Below are 23,896 nucleotides of genomic sequence, written 5' to 3'. Positions count from 1 at the left end.
GTGAACTGTACAATTGTGGCCTGAAAACTCGAAGAAAGGTATAAAAATGTCTTTGTTTTAAGCCATGTGAGCAGTTCCTCTGAGGAAGAGTAAGTGTTTAAACTCTGTTTCTGGATGATCTGTGCCTGGTCGTGAGTAATAAAGTGTGAAGTCTTTAAAGAACCAGACCAATTTGCAGAACAGAGACGCTGCCCATTTTAAGGCTGAAAAAATTCAAAAAAATCACATTAATTAGGATTGATTTGGTAAAGCCTTGTTGAATGATCTCTTTCCATATTATCAACCTCTGAATCTATTACTGCTGGGTTACGGTTGTAAGAAAATACAAACTCCTGAGAACCAATACTTAAAAATCTGCCTATTGAAGAGTCTGTGCAACAACATTTTTGGAGGGAAAAGAGCATGCAAACTCATACTTAGTAATTTTACATGGTGAATTATCAATTTATCTTTACAGAAGTGCTGAGTAACCTATTTCATCATGAATAATTATCACTACAATGCTGACTTGTATTCTAATTGTGTTTCAATACATTTTCTTCATTGCAGGGAAATGGGTAACACACTTGTTAATTCTAGGAGTGAATTGGAGCATTGTTGTCATGGCAATGTGCCGTATCAATGTGACAGCAGCAGGTAAGTGTCTGATTAACTGTCTAATGTAGGAGGTAGTTCAAGAGCAAAGATCAATGAGGCAAATGTTCAGTCCCCTGCTGTTGTTGCCCTTTCCAGATCTGTGGGTGAGGAAGTGGATTTTTTTTCTTTTGCAGGGGATGTGGAGGAGAAAGGAGAAAAGAGGACCAGCATCTATAGGTGCACCATAAAATGCCTGCTAGGACTGTCCCCACAAATTCACACATTATTTGCAACATGTGCATTAACCCCTCTACATAGGCTACCTTACAATCACAACAACCACTGTCCTGATGAAGGGCTTTTGCCCAAAACTTCGATTCTCCTGCTCCTCAGATGCTGCCTTACTTGCTGTGCTTCTCCATCACCACACTATTGACTCCAATCTCCAGCATCTGCAGTCCTCACTTCTGTCCACTTTACAATCACCTCTTGTGTAACGTTTTTCAAGGTGAAAGGGCTGGAGGGTTAGATTCCCTACAGTATGGAAACAGATTCTTCGGCTCAACAAGTCCACACTGACCCTCCGCAAAGTAACCCACCCAGAGCCATTTCCCTATCCTAAATTTACCCCTGACTAATGCATCTAACTTTGGATTATGGGAGGAAACCCACGTGGACACTGGGACAACGTGCAAACTCCACACACAGTCATCCGAGGTGGGAATTGAACCTGGATCCCTGGCGCTGAGGCAGCAGTACTAACCACTAAGCAACCAAGCTGCCTGGGCAGTAGGAGATGGATTACTAATAAGAAAAGGGTAAAGACACATTATGAACGGAGCACACTGTACCTAAAAGATTGATGGGGAAGGGTTGTTGAGCGATAACCCTAAATCTGGGCTACTGTGACTGATTCATTCCCTTCTATGGGAAGACTTGCTGTTTGACAAAATTATAACTTGCAGTTTTTAACATTCCGGTTACAACCATTTGAAAAATAAAATTCTCTCAACCAAACTGAACTGGAAATCATAGCCTTTCCAGTCACAGGTTTGAGTCAGGCTGAGGTTTACATGTTATTAGGTTGAGCTTTTAATGTCATTGTGATTCCCTGTTGCTAAGCGACTGGTGTCTTAGTAACCTACTCTAAGAGCGGTCAATATAAATGAACAGATTTTGGTGAAAATGTAGCTTTTAATAAAATGTTTAATCATTTCATTTGTCTAATGATGATAAGCTGTTCAAACTGAAAATTTCAATAGTAATTCTAAGTAACCAAATATTGAATTTATTTCCACACCAGAAGTCATATGAAATGTATAAATATCAACATTAAGTTTGAGGAAGAGCTTGCTTTGGATGTTGCAGGAAAGAAGTTTGAAGAAATGTTGATATTTTGTAATATTTATTAACCTTCCATCCTTGCCTCAGCTTATCTGCTGAAACAGTCATCCATGCCTTTGTTATAGGCTAATTTTTTACAATGTCATCCTGGCCTGCCTCCCATTTTACACCTCTTAACTTGAATGCATTCAAAACTCTCTGCCTCTTACTTGAGCTGTAACAATTCCCATTTAAGCTTTCACCACTGTGTGCTAACTGAACTGCATTGCCTCTTTTTAGTTTCTGTCATTTCTCCATCTCCTGTAATCTTCTACATACCTCTGCTTTTTGAACTCTAGCACATTTGTTCCACGTTCTGCTGTCTTTGCTGCATTCTCTGGATTACTTAGTACTATGCCTATACTTATCTCTTCTTGTAAGATGTTCCTCAATACTTACCCTAACATCGTTAGGGCTTGGTGTCAAATTTTGTTCAGTAAATTGCAATCCTCAAGTGGAGGTTAGCTGTATTTTGAACAGCTGTTCTGGATTTAATTCTAATGACTGCAACCACCTGTTTCAGCATTAGCATAATGCTAATTTTTTTGTGAGTGTATCCGTTTTGTGACAATGGACTAATGTTCTACATGGCAGTGCACTGGGAAGCTCAGAATCATGACCGTGTGGAAGCAGGTCCATCAGATCTCACTGACCCTCTTCCGTCTGGGAGAAAGTGCGGACTGGAGATCAGAGTCAAAGAGTGGTGTTGGAAAAGCACAGCTGGTCAGGCAGCAGCCGAGGAACAGGAGTGTTGACGTTTCCTGATGAAGAGCTTATGCTCAAAACATGGATTCTCCTGCTCCTTGGATGCTACCTGACTGCACCTTTCCACCCAGACCCATCCCCCTACCATATCCTTGATTTCTAGCATTTCCCATGGCTAAATCACCTAGTGTGTAAATCCCTGCATGCAATGGACAATACAGCATGGCCAATCCATCTAACTTGCACATCTCTTGACTCGGAGGAAATGGAGGTCCCAGAGGAAACCCATGCAGACACCGGGAGAATGTGCAAATTCCACACAGTTGCGCAAGGGTGGAATTTAACCCAGGTCCCTAGTGCTGTGAGGCAGTACTGCTAACCTCTGAGTCACTGTACTGTATGATGTCTTTTCCATACTCTTAATATTGATCATCCTACAAACAAACATTGACTAGTGCCTCATACAAGTCACTGTTTTTTTGTATCTGGCCACATGAATGTTGTGGGTATTGGAGTATTTCAACAAAGTTTCATTTTCTCACTTGAGTTCTCTCATTCACTTCTTTCTTGATGGCCACCAGAGGAAAATACTGCCTCTTCCTCCTCTTGTTGTCTTTCACTCAACAATTCTGAAGCCGGATTGTACTTCAGCTGAGATTGCACAGTTTGAGATTCTTTTGAGTTACTTGTGCAAAAGCTGAGATGTCCCTCAACTCTAAAGATGCCACAATTAGTACTTCAATAACCAAACACTTTAAAATTAAAAAAGATTAAAGACTTCTTAAAGAAGCCAACTTCATAATTTCATGGGCATTCACAGGCTTACTAATACCTGTTCAGCCAAAATAGTACTGTTCAAGAACTGAGCAAGGGATAAACCCAAACAACAAGCCAGTCAGTCTAACCTCTATGTTGGGAAACTATATTGGAAGCAATTAAGGGACAGAATTAATCTTCATTTGGAGAGGCAGGGATTAATTGAACAGTCAACATGTTTTGTTAAGGGGAGGTCATGTCAGACTAAACTGATTGATTTGAAGTTTTAGACGTGTGTAGAACGTAGAACAATACAGCACAGAACAGGCCTTCGGCCCTCGGTTGCGCCGACCTGTGAACTCGTTTAAACTCATCCCCCTACACTACCCCATCATCTATGTGCTTATCCAAGGATTGTTTAAGTCTCCCTAATGTGGCTGAGTTAACTACATTGGCAGACAGGGCATTCTATGCCTTTACTACTCTGCGTAAAGAACCTGCCTCTGACATCTGCTTCAATCTATCACTCCTTAAGTTGTAGTTATGTCCCCTCATACAAGCTGATGTCATCATCCTAGGGTAGACAGTGAAAGTCTTTTTCTTATCTAATCCTCTGGTCATCTTGTATGTCTCTATCAAATCCCCTCTTAGCTGCCTTCTTTCCAATGAGAACGGACCCAAGTCTCTCTGCCTATCCTCATAGGACCTTCCCTCCAGGCCAAGCTACATCCTGTTAAATCTCCTGTGAACTTTTTCCGATGCTTCCACAGAACTGTACACAATATTCCAAGTGTGGCAGCATTTTGTATAGTTGCAGCATGACATTATGGCTCCGGAACTCAATCCCTTGACCAATAAAACGTAACACACCCTATGCCTTCTTTAACAGTATTATCAACCAGGGTGGCAACTTTCAGGGATCGATGTACATGGACTCCATGATCCCTCTGCACATCCACACTATCAAGAATCTTTCCGTTGACTCAGTATTCTGCCTTTGTTATTCTTCCCAAAGTGAATCTCCTCACATTTAGCTACATTGAACTCCATTTGCCACCTCTCAGCCCAATTCTGCAGTTTATCCCAGCCCTTCTGCAATGTGCAACACTCTTCCATACTGTCCACTACTCCACTGATTTTGGTATCACCTGCAAATTTACTAATCCATCCACCTATGCCTGCGTCTAAGTTAATTATAAAAATGACAAACAGCAGTGATTGATTCCAAAACAGATCCGTGTGGTTCACCACTAGTAACCAGACTCCAGGCTGAATATTTTCCATCAACCACCACTCACTGCCTTCTGACAGAAAGTCAGTTTCTAATCCAGACTGCTAAATCATCCTCAATCCCATGCCTCTGCATTTTCTCCAACAGCCTACCATATGGAACCTTATCAAAGGCTTTACTGAAGTCCATGCACACCATGTCAACTGCCCTACCCTCAGCTACATGCTTGGTCACCTTCTCAAAAAAAGAAACCATGTTGACTATCTGAAATCAAATCAATTGCTAGTGTAATTGAGGGTAATACACTGTACTTGGTCTTCAGCAAGGTTTTTGAACATCGTGCAATGGAAGACTGATAGTGAAGGTAAGAGCCTGTGGGATCCAAAGAAACTTGGCAGATTGGTTGACAGGCGGGAAATAGAGTGATAGTTGAGTTTTTTTTCTTATGATTGGACTGTGCCCAGTGGTGTTCCACAGATATCCATGTTTGAGGACCTTGATGTTTGTGGTATATATCGATGATATAGACTTAAATGTAGGAGGGTTGATATTAAAGCAAATTGGTGGTGTCTGTTACCTTCTCTTGGGGTTTGAACTATATGATAACTGGAAATATCAAGTGGAAATGTGATCATTTGGTTATGTTGCTTTGAAAAGGAAAGAAAACATTACCTATTATAGGATGCATTAATACTAAGATAATGTGTTTCGTGAGACAGATGTCTGTTTCATAGTTTTAAAGGTTTGGGTGAACTCTACACAAAAGATTAACTATTTTGAGGCATGACCAATCTTTGATAGATTTAGGAAAATATTGGAAGTATACCTCCCATGCGATTACTGTGAGTTGCGACATCAAATTGAATTTTGTTAGCCTTAGGGGTTCCTTGGATCAGTGGTATTCAAATTGCTATAAGATTTATCACCATGGGCCACTGGTTCTCACTGGCATTCATTTTTTTTTTCAAAAGGAGATGTGTCACATCAGGCATAGGTCGTTCTGCTATAATGCAATAGTTGTATTCCTCTGCAACCTTGCACTACGGAAAACACTGTATGCCCATTCAGCAGAAAGTCCACGTTATGAAATCAATCGCATTATAGCCAATTGCTTTGCAGAAGAACTACCTCTATCTCTTTCAGCACTTAAAACAAGTAATCCAGCAGGGAAAAAAACTTGTTTTTGACTCTCCTTGGAACAAATACAATGTATGCAGTGATGCAATACTGGACTCCATTGACTCCTTTCAAAATGATCCAGGCAATACCACATCTTCTGGAAGGTTAAAGTGAGAGATTTCAGATGGATTTTTAACAAAAAATCTTGCTATTATAGTGTAAAATAAAGTTTGGAATAGCATTGAATTATTGGAAAGCCCATGGAAAAATCTTTAATAGATATTCGGATGTGACTTAAATTGACCTGTAGAGAATTCTGAGGAAGAGGAAGGAAATGACTGACTAGGATACTTAGTTTGGATCACTGCTCCTGTGAACATTAGTTGCATTCCACTTTTTAAATGGTCAGTGGTTAATTGGTGTTTGCACTTCAAAAGTATGTGGGATGAATGGTGGTTAAAATATTACTTGAATTCTCTGGGTTGTATAATGTTAAGCAATATGAAAGTATTAAGTTGCCAAACCAAAAACGCATCAAGAATTTCTGAATCAGTCCAAAAACACACCTTGGACTGATTCAGAAATTCTTCTTCCCCAAAAAAAGTAGCATCTTGCAAAATTGTGGCTTTTTCAATAACTGAACTACTGTGGGGAGTTTGCACATTCTCCCCATGTCTGCGTGGGTTTCCTCCCACAGTCCAAAGATTTGCAGGTTAGGTGAATTGGCCATGCTAAATTGCCTGTAGTGTTAGGTGAAGGGGTAAATGTAGGGGAATGGGTCTGGGTGGGTTGCGCTTCAGCGGGTCGGTGTGGACTTGTTGGGCTGAAGGGCCTGTTTCCACACTGTAAGTAATCTAATAGCTACATTCTCAAGAATCTCTGTCTAAAAGAGCTAGTACTTCCAAATAAACCTGTTGGATTACAGCCTGGTGTTGTGCAATTTTTAACTTTGTCCACCACAGTCCCACACCAGCACCTCCATATCATAACATACCCAGCACAGGAAACTGGAGCACCTAGCATAAACCCATTCACAAACAGCAAGAATTTATGTGGAATTTCAGTTGCCAGCGGCTGAAATCAAATCTGGGTCCCTGGCGCATGAGTCAGCAGTGCTAACCACTCTTTCTTCCACCATGCCATCCACTGATCAAAATCCTTGAACTCCGTGGCAAAAGTCACTACGTACCAAATGGCCTGCTGCAGTTCAAGGAAGCAGCTCACCACTACCTCCTGAGGGGATGTGGAAAGATGGGCTTACCAATGACGCTGTCATTCTGGGGGAAGAAAAACCTGTCTAAAAGTTGCATAAAATTCAGTCCTGTGAAAGATTATGTGGAGGTGGAATTTTTAGTGCTAAATATGAAATCTATTTTAAAAACTATAAACGTTGGATAACCTCACATTGTGAAACTTCCAATGATATGGGTATTTAATGAGTTGATCCTCATGGATCTAAATGTAAAGGTCAAAGACACTTCACTTTGTTCCATACTTGTACATCCAATGACCAGATTTAAGCTTTCTGCAATACCTCTGCAAAGAGGTTCCTGTAGACAGAATGGCGAAATGAGTAGGGTCCAAACTTCCAATAACAGTGACATTCCTGACCAAGATGGAGTAGAAATGTAAAAATGGGTAATCATTGTCATGGGTCTAATGGGCTCTGGTAATACACTTGTCAAAAGTAGGTCCCAAAGTTTAAGGTTCATTTTATCTTGATGATTATTAATAAAACAATCATTCATTCTGGGTACTTGAATCATAGTACCTTCATATTGCTTAACATTGTACAACCCAGAAAATTTAAGTAATATTTTAACTATCATTCATTCCACATACTGTTGAAGTGCAAACCCTGTCTAACCACTGAGCATTTAAAAAGGGGAGTGGACATTCAAAGAGGCAGCAGACAAAAACCAAACCAATGTGCCTTGTCTGAATACTGCTTCCAGACTGTGGTACTTTGAGCAAGATCTGTTTTTTTTCTGAAAGTCTGTTGGACACAAGTCCTGCAATTTTTCAGTTTTGTTATTACAAAGGAACATTTTCAGGCATGTTCACAGTGCATGTTAATTGCTTATAGAATGATGCTGAGGAATTTAAAATTGTGGGCTTGTAAGCCACAATTATTTACTGTTTTAGATATTAAGTAGAATAGGTCTGGAATAACTCAAACTTAAATATTTGTTGATTTGTAATGACTATCCATTTAATTGTATGAACTTGTCACAGTAAAATGTTATCTAAAGTGGCAGGGCATTGATCAACCAGTTAAGGTTGAAAATAATTGGCAGGATGCAACTTTTTAATGTGTTGGAGTTAAGTACTCTACTCTGACAAGATACTGTGGTGTTAAGAAAATTTTAGGGAAAATCAAGCATAACCCAAGTCTGGATAAGTATGAAGCTGGTTATTTTCAGTATTGCTTCCATCTTTCCGATACAGTTGCTTTCATATTTTTTTCAAATAATGGGGAGTGTTTCCCTTTAGGCTTAAAAAGAAAGGGTTGTCAAAAGTATTTTGCTGAAACATTTGACCTCTTTTGGTGTGTAAGAAGGGGATATGGGATTCTATTTGCCAAAACTTAAAATGGTATTCTGTACAAAAGGCTTACTGAAGATCATATACCCTTTGAATGTGGGTAATCTTCAATAATGTATTTTTTTATATAAAGGGTTTAAGTGAGAAAAGATTGTGAATTGACCTTGCTTGCTTCAATCAAATGTTGGAGTAAAAATAAATCTTAAATATAGGCAGACGCAGACTATCAAATTGTTTGACAATTCTAATGATCACAGTTGATTTGAGATACTTGAACAAGTCAGATCCCAGAGTGAACTGTCACTTGATAGACAATGAGTTTATTTTTCTGGTTGTTTACCGTGGTCCGTCACCTAAACATGGAAGACATTGCTGATGTATGTTTTATCAAAGCATGTTTTTCCCTTTTTTTTAAAAAAAATCCTTTTACACTTTGAGCCATTGGAATGATCTCATTACGAACATAAGGAAAGATTTCTTCCCTTTTTATCTCAGGATAACCTTTAACAGAGAGTTAAACCTCTGTGAACCCCTATCTCCACCTACAGATATACTTGCTGAGCAAGAGGCTATAATCGTCTTCCTTTGAGCAAATTGCTGTGCACTTACCAGATGTTGTTTTCTTCAGTTCATGTCTCTCATCAACAGGCTCACTTAAGATAAGTTCGCTAACTAATGTCTTTTTCTGACTACCATTTAAGCCTTCTGGTTCCAAAGCTTTTTAGTTTCTAACATCTAAAAAGCTTAGGATTTCTCCAGCTTGGACTGCTTGGGGATTCTGCTGTTATGAGCCTTTTTCCCTCCATGAACCTGTTGCTTCGAACTCAGTCAGTAACACTCCTTTCAATAACACATTTTTTTCTAGCAAACAATGAGCAAGGGTCCTACAGGAAGGACATATTGCAAATTAATACTATGCAAAGAATATGTAAGTCTTCACATAGCCCATTTTTTATTTAAAAAGAGGATTTGTTTAATTGTATGTAGGTGGTGAGGATTAAATTACACACCTATAAATAAGCTTCGACTGATTTTAGGTTAATAAATGTAGATTTGCAATGGGTAACTCTACAAACTCCAGGCTTTCATTTACAAAGGTTGTCTAGAAGAATTCCAAAAAGCCAGTTGTTGCAAGGTAGAATTGAATTCAAGGTGAAGATCCACTTGTCCAGTGTATGACCCTGTTTTTTTACCTCCTCCATGGCTTGAACATTTTTCTGTTTTTTTTGTTCCATGAATGACATTTACTTTACCTCTTTATGTATGCATGTGATCAGATTAGGTCATTACTTCAGCCAGAGTGAGTTATGTTTCAGCTACAAATTTGGGCCATTTTGTAATGTCTTGTAATGTAATGACCATTGTTCAACTACTTCCTATGGAAAATTCTGGTAAGTGGAAATTGTAAATGGTTGAGTATTTTCTTCAGCATTCTAAAGGTTTTCTGATTTTGCTGATTCAATAGGTCAGGTGACATCTGCAAAGAGAAATAGGTGGTTGGCCTATTTCATCAGAACAGGGAGATGTCACAAATGAGCAATTTTAAAACCAATATAGCCTCAGGAATAGGGTTGAGGAAGTGGAGAAACCAAACAAAAGACGACCTGTAATCAGGTGAGAAGGCAGGAGTGGGTTTAGATGGTTTGAATGAGGGTATCAAACAAGTGAAGACTTGAAAGATGGCCCAGTGTATAAAGGGGGAAAGCAGAGATCACTATAAAAATGTGGTAGGGCAGAATACTCCTTTTGGTTTGAAAATGTGGCGAAAGGAAGCAATGTAGATTGCAGGGGTGAAAACCACCTCACTTTTCACTTGTTGAGGGGTTCTATCCCAACACTAGATAATATTTCCACTCCCAGTGCCTTTATGGTAGCTATTGTCCATTGCCAGCACATGTGAGAAAATGGGTACTGATGAATTTATGAAGCCAGTTCGAGATCAGGAAACTATTAATTTCTTGGCATTCTTAATTGTTCAAAATCCATAATACCATAAGAGTGCCTGTGAAGTACATAATCCATTTATGACTTATTTTGTTTTATAGCCAGTACAGTGTTCCGTCAAAGAAAGTTCGACCACTTCCTGCTCTTACCCTTGTTCACTTGCAGAGTTCAGGCTCTCATCCAAGTGGCTAATTTTCCCAGTTGGATTCTCATGTCACCAGAATATTCTACCTTTGGTGAGGGAAGGGTGGGGAAGAATATAATTCCCAGGTCCGATCTTCTGAACCCTCCACTGGTGTTGTAATTCGTTACACATTAAGCATTCTTTGTAACTGCAATGACTATGGCTATTGCCCAACAATTAGTTCAAATTTAAGATATAAGGTCACATTAACTTAATTCTGTTGTTGGAGAAAAACATTTGTGCCTTTGTTGATATCTTAAATGAGAATCCAGGCAATGTTTCTTTTTAAAAGACAAAACAGCACTTTGGCTTGTAATTAATCACCTGAACAGGCAGCTTAACTTGTCATGAATTGCTTCCTCACGCTGTCTATAATGTAGCCTAGGTGCTGGTGTCAATCTACCAGCAGCCTAAAGGCTGTGGCAGCACTAAGCAGAGCTAACAAGACAGCTGTGAGAATGTTGGCATGGCGACAAATCAATTTAGTCCCTGTATGCCCCTAGTCTTCCCCCTCGTGTCTCGGATGTGATTCCATTGGACACCTACTGACTCTAATTATTTAAAAATGTAGTTGCATTATGGTCTGAGCACTTTTTTTTCCAGCTTTCAATCAACACTGCTGAAAGTATGAAAGACTAGTTAAAGCTGGGGTAATATGCAATTTTCAGGCACTTGTAATTTATTTCCTGGGACTTGAGCATTTTGGGCAAAGCTAGTAGTTATTGTTCCTTCTCTATTTCACCATTTGAGAAGGTGATTCATCACAGCAATATCATTAGTGTACACATCTGGAAAATAGGGTACCCAAATTTTCATCAAAAGATATAATCCCTAACCTGACATATAGTTTTATTAGAACCACTTAAAACTATTTGAAAGCACAAAACTCTTGTCTTGATGACCATAGCTCTCATTTGTTTACCTGCCTCCAGAAATAGCTGAGTCAGGCAGTCAATTAGAAAGGCTGTAAGCACAAGCTCAAATCAGTGCTGACTCCGTTGTACGTACTTGTGGCCCTGGATTATGGAGGGAAAAATTGGGCAGTCTTCCAGCTGGATGATTTTGTGTGTGTGTGTGTGTGTATGCATTCTATAGCCTCTGACCACACTTAAGATTCAATGTAGTCATTTGGGCAGTCATCTCTTCTCCAGGATACATCTGCAAGAATTCCTTGGCATAATATCCTAGCCTCCAACATCTGCAGCTACTTTACCAATGACCTTTGCTCCACTCTAAGAGCAGAAGTGAAGATTTTTGCTGATCTCCACCAAGTTTCAGCAGCTGAAGAATCATCTGTCCAAATGCTGCAAGACCTGGTTAATACTGACAAATAGTGTTGCCTGGCACTTGTGAGCATGGATAACCATTTCCTGCAAGTGCTTAACTATTGCCCCTTGATAGTCTATGGTATTATCACTGAATTCCCCCATTATCTAGTGAGGGATAGTGAGATTAAAGTTGGCATTTTTGTCAATCTCTCCTGCGGTCACTTTCTCACTGGTATAGAGATTACCATATTTAGTTGGCTATTTCTGATCCTTTTCTTTGTTCTCTTCCCCTTTTTCTGAAGACACCATTAGATATAAATGATCATCTTTCATGGGATATGGGAAATCACCGACAAGGCCAGAATTTGCCCATCCGTAATTATCCGAAATGAATATCTGGCTTGGAGAACGAAGAGTTGATTAGTGTATTGTGGATCTGAAGTTGGATGCAAGACTGGGTAAGGATGACTGATTTCCTTCCCTAAAAAAAAGTGTTAATAATTTTCCACAATCTACAATAGTTGCAACCATTATTATTAGATTAACTTTCTTTCAATTTTTATAAATTAGTTTTCAATTGTGCTAGCTGCCCTGGTGCAATTTGAACCCAGAAGCCTGATTTCTAGTCCCAGTGACATTTACCACAATCCTATCCTTTTTACCTTGGATATTAGATTGCCCCAGTTGTTTGAGGATTGTTAGTTTAAGCTCAACTTAATTCAGCAATTAAACCCCTAAACCCTAATTTAATATAAATTCAGATTCAGTTATTCAGTTCATTGTTTGCTTTTGTGGCACTAACAACAGCAATACCTACATTTCAAGATAATGTAATAACTGTGCTAGATGCCTTGAGGTTTTGAAAGGTATTACCTGAATGCATATTATTTTCATTGTGCACAGTGCTGTGAACAATAGTTGTCCTCTAAATTGAAACAAACAAAAGTTAACTGGTTTTTCTAATCAACTTGTTATTATACAGTTCTGCAGCAAGTGGGACTTGTCCCTGGATCAAGAGGCCCGGGTTTAATACCACAAGAGGGCCCTCTAACAGCCATCCTTTAATCTTACACCCAAGTGATTGTCAGCCAAGCTACCGCCTTTTAAATGTAATCCAAGGGAGGTGCCAAAAATTCAAACCCTGAAAATCAAAGACTCAATTTTTTTTGTTTTGTTCTTCATCTGCTTTACAGATACCAAGGACCTACCTGTGTTCCAATCCCTGATCCATATGCCAATTGTTCATACAGAACCTTCTCACTGAAGTTCTACCAGACATTCAAATGAGAACATCACAACCAAATTTTTATTTCTATCACACTCTCAAAAGCTATGCAGTGTTGCAAAATAGGAATGCATTGCCAGTGACAAGTGGTGTATGTGACGTTTTTATTGTAAGAAGGAGCTCCAGTTTGTGAATTTGACAACTTGATTAGGATTATTAATAATGGAAGCTTTCCATTGTATTTAATATTCACAGCAGACAAATTGTTATGACTCTTGCAGAAAATCTGTTTTACAGTACTCCAGTCTCAGTTCTTAGCTACAGAATTACTTTTGACTCCTGAAGTGATTACTCTGTTGTCTCTTATTCAAGTCACACTGGTTAACCACAGTGAGTTCTAAACTGTCACTAGTGTTTCATTTTATGACATGGTTTTTTTTAAAAAAAACAGACCAATCACTTGGAAATCCAGACTGTAATTTACTTGAGGTTCTGTTAAACAAGCTGACTTTGTTTTTGTCTGTCATAATTTCATACTTGCACTATATTCAAAAGTAAAGATGCAGCAGCAGGTTAGATCACTTCAGCCTCCCTTCTGTTGTCTTTTCTCGATTTTGTCTCTGATTCCTTCCTCTGACTAGGGAATTCCTATAACTTATGTCTGTAATAAAGGTGAGTTAACATTAATGTCACTCTGTATGCCTCACATATGTCAAAGTACACATGGGCATATGTATGTGTGCAGGTCAATACAGGTTTGTGAAGAAAAACACTAACATAGCCATACACACACTGTGCATAGGAATCCAATGACTTGGATGTTTATAAGCACAGATGGAAACCCAGTAGAGATTTACATTGGCACAGTAGAGAGGCATACATAGATGGATACATAGACAATTTTTTTGCATAGGGAGGCTGTGGATAGAGGTCATGCCTCTGGATTAGTAAGCCCATGCTCTGGGGACATTGGATTTAAATCCCACTATGGCAATGAAATATGCATTTTGTTTTAAATTCTGGAATGAAAAGCTAATCTAATAGCAACTGATCTGGTGTACATACATTAGAAACCAATAAAGAGAAAATAAAATGGATTATTTTCAAAAATCTATTACTGCTCCTCTTTACCATGTATCCAAAGGTAGACATTTATTTTGCATGTACATTCCCACTGAGGAACCTTGGCTGCTGGGGGTGAAGTCAAGACCCAATGGAGGATGATGGTCTGTGTGTACTCCGAATGTTTGCCTTTGAGACTCTGATTCCTTGGGTGAGCCTATAGACATTAGGGTTTCTTTACAACTATTGGTGGATGCTGGCTTTCATGGGGGGAAAAACAAGCAACCAGCATTTTCTCTGGTCTTTATTCTGTCACTTTTGCTGGAAACTCTGCATCTGTGGGCATCACTGATAAAGCTTAGTACTTTATAAAACAAGCTTTTGTCAGTTGGCATTTTTGGGGAAAATAATAAAAAAGGATACTCACACTTGCTTTGTTCCTACAAAACTGATTGACAGCTGTTATGTGCTCTAATGTACTAATCAACTGTAGGAAGAACTGAGCAGAAGGAGGAGCTGTGAATAAATCTCTCCGGAGTCACGTTAGAGGGGGCCTAAGCTGTGAGTTGGAAGAACAATGAGGAAAATGTAACAACATTACAGTGCAAGATACAAATATAGTAGTATGTAACTTTTCCAGTTAATGCTCCTGTGAGGCATTGCCACTAACCTTAGTCCCCAGTTTTACTACCATAGCTTACCAATGCACCCCTTTCAAAACCTTAAACTGTAAAGGTTCTACTTTACAATTACAATCCGATGTTGTACTCTTTCAATCCATTCAGCTGTTTTATTTGGTTGGTGTATGTTTTATAGATAAGTTTCTGTGATAAGAATTGTTCGGTTGGATCAGCATCTCTGGCCTGATTCTGTTTGGAAGACTAGTGATTTTGTTGTTTTTTTTCTGATTTGACAACAAGTCACAGTCTGCCATACAGCATCAAGCAGAACACCAGTGACTGCAACAATACTTCTACGTTCTTAATCTTGGAGCTTTTATAGTAGCAATTGGCAGGGAAAATGCTCTTGAATTTTATTTGTTTTCTAAGATAGCGTGCCATTAATTGTGCAAATTTTCCTCCACTATATCAATCCGTATATGCTGAGACAGCTAATCAAGGTTAGACTGATGACACTGACGTTACAAAATGCTATAGAGTCCTACTGCACAATGACAGGCCCTTGGCCTAAACTGATAAATGCCAACCAACATGTCCATCCACTCTAACCCCATTTCCCTGCATTTGACCAATATCCTTTTGAAATCTTTCCTATGATTTGGAGATTCTGGTGTTGGACTGGGGTGGACAATGTTAAAAATCACAGAACGTGAGGTTATAGTTGAACAGGTTTATTTGGAAGTACTAGCTTTCAGAGCACTGCTCCTTCATCAGGTGTTGTGATTTTTAACTTTCCTATCCATGTATTTGTCCAAATGCCTTTTAAATGTTGTTAGTGTACCCGCCTCTATACTTCTGCTGGCAGCTCATTCCATATGCATACCACCCTCTGTGTTTTTTAATAAAAGTGCCCCTCAGGTTCCCTTTTATTCTTTCGACTCTAACCTTAAACTGATGCCCTCCAGTCCTTGATTCCCCAATCCTGGGGAAAAAGACTTGACAGCATTCACCCTATCCATGCCTCATGATCTTACACACTTCTATAAGATTCCCCCCTCAGTCTTCCACACTGTTAAGAAAAAAATTCCGAGCTTGTCCAACCTCCCTGTATAACACTCAGACTGTTGAGTCTTGGCAACTTCCTTGTAAATTTCTTCTGTACTCCTTTCTAATTTAATAACATTCTTCCTATAGCAAAGTGACCAAAACTGAACACAATACTCCAAGTTTGGCCTCACCAACTACAATATAACTTCCCAACTTCTATACTCAATGCCCTGACTGACTGAAGGCCAGTGTGCCAAAATCCTCCTTCAATTTCCTGTCTACCTGTGACTCCACTTTCAGAGAACCATGAACTTGAACACCAAGATCTGTGGTAGGTAAGTTCCACCTCACTCCTAAAGGTTCTACCATTCACCATGAAACTCCTGTCTTGATTTAACTTTCCAAAAAGCAAGACCTCACACTTATCTATATTAAACTTCATTTGCCATTTCTAGGCCCACTTCCCAGCTGATCAAGGTCCTGCTGCAATTTCTGACAACCTTCCTCACTGTTCACGATACTTCCTATTTCAGTGTCATCTGCATTCTTACTAATTTATGCCTTGGGCACACTCATCTCATCACCAAATAATAGATAACAAACAACAATGTGACATGCTACTAGTCATAGGTCACCAGTCCAAAAAGCATCCTTTCAAGCCAATTCTGCATCCAATTTGCCAGACACCCCCACCCCCCACCGAATTCCATGCAATCTAACCTTCTAAAGCAGTCTACCATGTGGAACTAATCAAGACCTTGCTGAAATCCATATTGACTACATCTATTACCCTGCCCTTGTCAACCTTCCCTGTCACTTAATCAACGAAACCTAATGAATTTGTGAGGCATGTTCTCCCACTCTCAAAGCCATGCTGACTCTTCACAATCAAATCCTGTCTTTCCAAATGCAAGTATATCTAATCCCTCAATCTTCTCCAATAATTTACCTACCACAGATGTTAGGCTTACTGGTCTATACTTCCCAGGTTTTCTCAGCAGTCCTTCTTGAATAAGGGCATAACATTTGCTACCCTCCAGTCTTCCAGGACCTCACCTGTAGCTAACAATGATGCAAAAATATCAGCCAGAGCTCCTGCTATTTCTTCTCTCACCTCTAGCAGTATTCTTCGATTTTATATTTGGTCAGGACCAGGAGATTTATCCTCCTTTATACATTGTTATACATCCAAAACCACCTCTACTGTGATATTAACTGTCCCCAAGATATCATCACTTATCAAGATTTATTCATTGAGGACCTCATCCATCTCCTATGGTTCTACACAAACATGTCCTCTTTGGTCCTTAAGGAGTCCTATTCTCTCTCTCTCTAGTCATTCTTTTTCCGTCAACGTACTTAGAGGTACTTGGATTCACTAATCTTCTCCGCCAAGGCTATCTTGTGCTCCTCTTTCACCCTCCTGATTTCTTTTTTCAGTAAACTCCTGTATCGCCAGAGGAACCTCGATTATCCAAATATCGATTATCCGAAGGAGATCTTGAGGTCATGATAGAAACATTACATCAAAGACATGTTTCCAACACTGATCGCGGCTTTTGTTTACAGTGATTAAAAGTGACCTGTGCTTACTGAAATGCTGCCGAGAACAGTCCTGGACTGATGGGAGCCCAGGCACCGTCTCCAAATGACTGACCTCCCGCCCTCCCTCCACATGCTTTCCCTGGAGTTCTACACAGGCATGTGCCCTAAACCTACCTCCCCCAGATAATCTCTCCAACATTGTTCTGTACAGTCCTGCTGCCCCGGGGATGGGGGTGATGTTGGATGGAGTTGTGGGGGCATTCGCGCATGCAGTGTACTGCTGCCTAGTCTGCTGAACAGGGAGCAGACTTAACAGAAAACCCTGTGCCCCAGAGGAAAGGTATTAAATCAATTAACTGAATAATCAATTATCTGTATGAAATAGTGTCCACCCATCTTGTTCGGATAATCAAGGTTCCTCTGTGTACAAGGGATTCCCTTGATCCCAGCTGCCAATACTTTAACTATTGACGCTTCGGGCCCTTCTGCAGATCTCCAGCATCTGCAGTCCTAATTTTCTCCTACACTTTAACTATACCTCCTTCTTTTATCTGGTCATAGCCTCAATATCTCTTGTCATCCACTGTTCTCTACTCGTGTTAACCTTGCCTTTCATCCTCACAGGAACACATAGACCTTGAACTCTAGCTATCTGACCTTTCTAAAAACCTCCCACTTACGAAAGGTCCCTTTGCCTACAAACAACCTACTCCAATTAACCCTGCAAACTCCAGTCTAATTCCATCAAAATTCTGTTTGACCCAATTTCGAACTTGAACACACAGACCAGTTTTGTCCCATAACTATTTTAAAAATGAATAAAACTGTGGTCACTGATCCCAAAGTTCTTCCCCACTGTTATCTCAGTCATCTGTCCTGCCCTATTTCCCAAGAGTAGGTTGAGTTTTGCCCCTTCCTGAGCATAGCCCTCTATATACTCCTTGAGGAAACTTTCCTGAACACACTTAACAAATTCCACCCTATCTAAGCCCTTAATGCTCAGGCAGCGCCCAGTCTATGTTAGGAAAATTAAAATCCCCTATGATAACCCTGGTCTCCCCAATATCTCTGCGTATTTGTTCCTCTAATTCCCATTGACTATTTGGGAGCCTATAATACAATCCCAATAACATAATCATCCCCTTATTTCTTAGCTCTACCCACAATGCCTCACTAGATGATCCTTCATTTATTTCCTCTGACTACTGCAGAGATACTCAACGTCAAAAATGCAACTCCCTTTCCCCTCTTTCCACCATCTCTGGCCTACTTAAAGCACCCATACCCTGGCACGTTACGCTGCCAGTCCTGTCCCTCCCTTACTGATGTTTCTGTAATGGCTACAATATTCCAGTCCCACATACCTGTTCGTTGGCCTTTCCTGTCAGCCTTCTTACATTGAAATAGATGCAATTTAATCCAACAGGCATTCTTTTCTCCCTGTTGTGTTCCAGCCTGACCTGTCACTTCACTTTTAATATTTGGATTACTGTATCTCCTTCTAGCCTTACACTTACCTCCCTGCTATTGAGGATCCCACCCCTTGCCAATGCAGTTTAAACTGTCCCTTGTAGCACCAGCAAATCTGGCCACAGAGATATTGATGTCCCTCCTGTTCAGATGCAACCCGTCCCTTTTGAACAGGTCACCACTGCTCCAGAAAAGATCCCAATGATCTAAAATTCTGAATTCCTGTCCCCTATACCAATTCTTTAACCACATATTCATCTGCAATATCCTCCTGTTCTTACCCTCACTAGCACGTGGCATTGGAAGTAATCCAGACATTACTACCAATTGAGGTCCTTTCAACTAGCTATGTCTCTGATTCTTAACTGATATCAAGTGCAAGGTATCAAAGCTAGGTGCAGAGGTCAGCCGTTTGAGTCACCATTTAATGATTATGGCTGATCATGCAATCCCAGTATCCCATTCCTGCTTTTTCTCTATATCCCTTGATCCCTTTAGCTACAAGGGCCAGACAGTTCCCTCTTGATTATATCTAATGAACTGGCCCCAACAACTACTACCTGTGGGAGAGAATTCCACAGGTTCACAACTAAGTTAAGAAATTCCTCCATGTCTCAATCGAGAATGGCTTAGCCCTTATTCTTAAACTGTAACCCCTAGTTCTGGGCTTCCCCCCCGCCCCCCCCCCCCCCCCCCCCCCAAACATCAGAAACATTCTTCCTGCATCTAGCTGTCTAGTCCCATCAGGATTTTATTTTTGAGACTCCGTCCATCATTCTTCTAAATTCCAGTGAGTACAAGTCCAGTCGATCCGGTTTTTCCTCATAGGTCAGTCCTGCCAACCGGGAAATCAGTCTGATGAATCTGCGCTGGACTCCCTCCATAGCAAGAATGTCCTTCCTCAGACTAGGAGACCAAAATTGCATACAATACTCAAAGTGTGACCTCATCAACTCCCTGTAAAACTGCAGCAAGACATCCCTACTCTGATACTCCAATCCTCTTGCTATGAAGGCCAGCATGCCATTAGATTTCCTCACTGCCTGCTGCACCTTTATACCAACCTTCAATTACTGTTCCATCATGAACCATATCTTGTTTCACCTCGCCTTTTCATAAACTGCCATTCAAGTAATAACCTGTCTTCCTGCTTTTACAATCAAAGTGGATTACCTCATTTATATTGCATTTTTCCCACTCAGCCAGTTTGTCTGAATTACCCTGCAGCCTCTTAGCATCTTCCTCACAGCACAAACTACTACCCAGCTTAGAGTTATTTGCAGATATAGCATTCAATTCCTTTATCTGAATAGTTAATGTATATTCTGAACAGCTTGGGTCCCAGCACTGAACCCCACTCATGATTACCTGCCACTCTGAAAAGGACCTATTTATTCCAACTCTCTGCTTCCTGTCTGCCAACCAGTTCTCTGTCCTTGTCAAGACGTTACCTCAAATACTATGAGCTTTAACTTTGCTTAATCTCTTGTGTGGAATCTTGTCAAAAGCATTTTGAAAGTCCAGATACCCAACATCTACTGATTCACCATTGTCTATTCTATTGGTCACATCCTCAAAACATTCCTTGAATGTATGTGAATATTTTGCAATTTTCCAGGCCCAGTTGTGATGACACTCAAGATGAGCCTATTGAAATTGGTTTTTTCACTGAAATCTGTAGGTGGTACAGTGAAGAAAATTAAAACTATGTTGAATAGAGAGTCCTCCAATTGCACCTCCTCACAACTGAACACAACAATATGGGGAGGTCAGGGGTGGCTAAAGCAAGCCAACCATGCCAGTTTCCCTACATTGTCTCCTTTTGAATCAGACAGTCAGGGGATCAAACCAGATTCTGACACCAAATGCAGAGTACAAAATAAAATCTGAAAGAACTGCAGATGCTTTAAATCAGAAACAAAAACAGAAGTTGCTGGAAAAGCTGAGCAGGTCTGGTAGCATCTGTTTAATGTTTTGAGTCCAGTGACCCTTCCTGAACTGAGTATAAAATATAGACTAATATTTTAGTGAATATTAACATTAACCTTTTCAGAACCATTACCTCACACAACACCAAGTGTTTTGAGCGGTACGGTGACTCAGTAGTTTGCACTGCTGCCTCTCAGTGCCAGGGATATAGGTTCAAATCAGACTGTGCGTAGTTCACACATTCTCCACATGTCTGTCCCCAGTTTCCTCCCACAGTCCAAAGTTGTGCAGATTAGGTAGTTTGGGCAATTTAGCATGGCCATAGTGTCCAGGGATGTGCAGGCTAGGTGAATCATTGATAGGAAATGCAGGGTCACAAGGATAAGGTATGGGGGTGTGTCTAGGTTCAATGTGGACTTTTTGGGCTGAATGGCCTGCTTCCACATTGTAGGGATTCTATAATTCCATAGTTAACCCACCATGCGATCATGTGCATACAACAAATTTTACATGTGCCAATACTCAATTCCTGCATAAAGTTAAAAATCACACAACACCAAATTATGGTCTAACAGGTTTAATTGGAAGCACACTAGCTTTCGGAATGCCGCTCTTTCATCAGGTGATTAATTCCTGCATGTTTGACTTATTAAATGTAGGCCTTCTGGATGTTTCTCAGTTCTCAGAATACACTCAATTCAAACCTACAGGACTAATAGGTTGCTTGCTTGAGGAATGTTGGCCCTGGTTCTGATTTGTAGATCATTTCCATGCTGAAGGATCATTTATCTTTTGATTAACTTCCATGGAGGCACAGTTCTTTGTAGATATTTAGTCCATTTATATAAAACTGAGACACTTAAATTTCCTGCATTTTCTTCCTGGAAGACAGTTGCTCTTATAAAACAAGTCTCTCTTGTAGCAAGCCAGACATCTGATCAGGCAATCACTTTCTAATTGGAAAACATAGTGTCTCTCTTTATTAGGCAGTTTCTTCATCTTGATCGTGTCCCAGATCTGTGAATGTTGCTGTAACTGTTATGAAATTGTACACCATTTATTCCTCTTATTTGATCAGGCTGGACGTCTTCAGTCACAGGATATAAGTTTACTCGGTGAGCTGGAAGGTTTGTTTTCAGACGTTTTGCCACCATACTAGGTAACATCTTCAGTGAGCCTCCGAATGAAGCACTGGTAGTGTAGCCCGCTTTCTATTTTGATGTTTCAGTTTCCTTGGGTTATATAAATATATAAACCCAAGCGGGTTTATATAGCTCAGCGAGCAAACCTACATCGAGAGCCTCAACCTGAGCTACATATCTTCTCAAAACTCGTCTTTGACTACAGAAATAAACTTTCAGACTCTCTCTTTTACTGAAATATTTCTGCTCACCCAGCACTCTTTCTGGTCATTAGAAATGACTCTTCTGTTGTCTAAAAATGATCAGTGGAAAATAGCTAATTGGGCTCCAATGATTATACTGTTCATTCTTGTGCTTGGACTTTACTGCTGTTTGCAAGTTTTGTTGAGTGTTATCTTCTAATCTATTTTTAATGATGACAGGTGTTTTTCAATCTGTATAAATCGAATTTCATAATGAGTTGAATTAAATTTCTTGAGACCTCTGACCACCGTATAGCTAACTGAACCCTGGCTGTACACTTAGCAATGTTAGTGTTCCCAATACATTCCCCCCCACCCCCACCTCCAAAATAAAACTGGAATAGCTAAAGGTTTTTGTCACAGACTATAATTTCAATTATAAAATGCTTACAGTGCTTTAATTATGTTTTCTGTATTAACTTGCTGGGCTTTTGTTGTTGCCACCCTCTGACATAATACTCATAAATGACAGCAGTCTTGGTCACTTTGTTATTGTCAAATTTGATTGAGTCTCTTTTGCCTTGCTGGCCTAGTTTTTTTAAAGTTCTTGGCAGATGATGGACATAACAAATGTTTCAATTTCAGCAGATTCTTTCTTTTGGATTCTAACAGGGGTTTAAGAAGCCCAATGAAACCTTCTACTTGTTGCCCTTTGACCACTGGTCGATGACTACTTGTAGCCCCAGTAGTTCTCTTGGAAGTAGCAGAACTCCCCTCACTTAGAGTTAAGGTTCAAACATGTATGTTCATTACCATAGTTGTAGTGTAACATATAGCATTCATATGCTCTTGACAGATGCAGTCTCAACCCTGAAGGTTGTAGCTTCTGCTTCTTCAGCCATGGTAACGAGTCGAATAGATAACAATCTCCATTGGCATCAAGCTTAAATGCAATAAAATACACATGGATATCAGTTCTGTGAATCCCAGATCACTGGCATCACCAAGTTTCCTATGGAAATGCCCCAGTTATCTCTCTCTTCTAAAGGAGGTTGTTGCATCATATAAAAATATAACCTCCCTTTTCTCTTTTACAGAGAGGAGCTCTAAATCTGTGCTTGTTGATCACTTACTTTACTACATTGCCTCCAAATCCAACACACGTTTAAAAGAACTGCTCCTCCATTGTTAGATCAGGTAGTGATTATTTGGAAGAGCTATACTAAACTCCACCTAATCTGATGTCTCAGCCTCTGACTGGAGAATCACCTGGATTGAACATGGAATTTATGGATATTTTCTCGAGCTCTTGTTAGTAGTGAATATGCCTGAGTTAATATAATCTGTATATAATTACTGAGATGTAATAAATTACATCTTATCTAAAATGGCAGCCTCTTCTGAGACTTATTCATGGTCCACCCTCCACTACAGAATACTGAACAGCACCTTACATTATCACTGATGACAGCAATAAATAAAAATACATTTGGTCAGACATAGTTTAAACACCTTGGGTAGTTGCTACAGATACTCTGGTGCCTCCAACAGCTATAATAGAACACCTGCCTCCATCCACAGGGTTTGAAATCAATAAAAAAAGTGAAGTTGCTGTAATAGATATTTAACCCCTTCAGATTCACTATTCCAAGACTTGATTCCCCTGAGTTTGTCCTTCTCGTTTTTCTCCTCTCTCCCCTCATGCTCTCTAATTCAACTTGTTTTAGATCCACCTACTGCTTCCTTGGTGCTTTTTCCACTTAAATTCCCTTTGTGGCTCCCATGCAAGTTGATTATAAGTAACAATATATTCATTGGACACTGTACTTTCCCACTTCAAAGTTATCAGCATTCCCCTCCTCCAAAAACTGATCCTTAGATTTCTATCCTTGTACAAGACCTCTCAATCCCAATGTCTTTCTGTGAATCCAAAACTTGAGAGCGTGATTATAGACAGCTAGGGG

General features: G+C 39.9%; 1 long non-coding RNA gene across 3 annotated transcripts in view; it reads left to right on the top strand.

The window, feature by feature from the left end:
- Positions 1–23,896, top strand: part of LOC140494529 (uncharacterized) — a 66,506-nt gene that overhangs the window by 25,234 nt on the left and 17,376 nt on the right. For 2 of the 3 annotated variants that reach the window (XR_011964000.1, XR_011964002.1), the window contains exons 3-5: positions 550–636; positions 12,013–12,168; positions 23,030–23,129. This is a non-coding gene — a long non-coding RNA (uncharacterized lncRNA). The remainder of the gene's footprint in view (positions 1–549; positions 637–12,012; positions 12,169–23,029; positions 23,130–23,896) is intronic. The other variant, XR_011964001.1, reaches the window with a different exon arrangement.

The sequence above is a fragment of the Chiloscyllium punctatum genome, chromosome 24, assembly GCF_047496795.1.
Source record: "Chiloscyllium punctatum isolate Juve2018m chromosome 24, sChiPun1.3, whole genome shotgun sequence".
NCBI lineage: Eukaryota > Metazoa > Chordata > Chondrichthyes > Orectolobiformes > Hemiscylliidae > Chiloscyllium > Chiloscyllium punctatum.
This window is presented reverse-complemented; position numbering and strand designations above follow the sequence as displayed.